The following is a 669-nucleotide window of genomic DNA, read 5'->3' as shown; positions in this document are numbered from 1 at the left end:
TTTCCCTGTCCATTTCTGCTCATTTTGCTTCCTTTCCCCTCCTTCTCTGACAGTGTTTGGCCTCATCTTGGTAGCATCCTTTTTCTCAGTCCCGGCTATTCTTTCTGATTGCTCTCTAATTTCGCGCATTTCTCCCTCCTCCTCCTCCATTTCTGCTTCCCCTCTGTTCTCCCTGGACGAGGGCGAAGGGTGTGTATCCGCCCCGAATGAGGGCTTTACCAGGAGGAGAGAAGAGGGAGTCAGAGAAGAGTTTTAAGCAGAGAAACGACGCGGTGGGCGGTCGGTAGCCACACTGACCGAAGGCAAAAAAGTAGGGGCCAGTACCCACTTCAGAACGATTTTAATCCGAAATGGACGCAGACCTCCAGACCCTCTCGGAGCTACGGGACTGGGAACGTCTAGGGGCCACGCCGCGAGAGGAATGAGCAGGTTCGGGGTTTTAACCTACAGGGCGACCCCAAAACCCGACAGCGGAGCGTGGGAACCTGGGGCCCGCGAGGCGCAGGCTTGAACCCCAAAGACGGAGACTCACTCACCCGAGAGTGCCAGAAGCCCCGCGAGATCCGCTTCCGGGTCGGCAGGAACCTGCGCGTACGCGAGTGCACTGGGGAGGCGCAAGGGGCAAGGGCAGGGGCAGGGCGCGGACCAATGTGGGGATAGGCGGGCAAA

At 58.6% G+C, this 669-nt stretch overlaps 1 long non-coding RNA gene across 2 annotated transcripts in view; it reads right to left on the bottom strand.

The window, feature by feature from the left end:
• Positions 1 to 669, bottom strand: part of LOC105539437 — a 19,307-nt gene extending 18,638 nt beyond the window's left edge. Inside the window, exon 1 of one of the 2 annotated variants that reach the window (XR_001006046.1) lies at positions 537 to 669. This is a non-coding gene — a long non-coding RNA (uncharacterized LOC105539437). Of the gene's footprint in view, positions 1 to 297 lie in introns of both variants that reach the window. The other variant, XR_001006047.1, reaches the window with a different exon arrangement.

Source organism: Mandrillus leucophaeus, unplaced genomic scaffold (genome assembly GCF_000951045.1).
Source record: "Mandrillus leucophaeus isolate KB7577 unplaced genomic scaffold, Mleu.le_1.0 Scaffold104, whole genome shotgun sequence".
Lineage (NCBI taxonomy): Eukaryota > Metazoa > Chordata > Mammalia > Primates > Cercopithecidae > Mandrillus > Mandrillus leucophaeus.
This window is presented reverse-complemented; position numbering and strand designations above follow the sequence as displayed.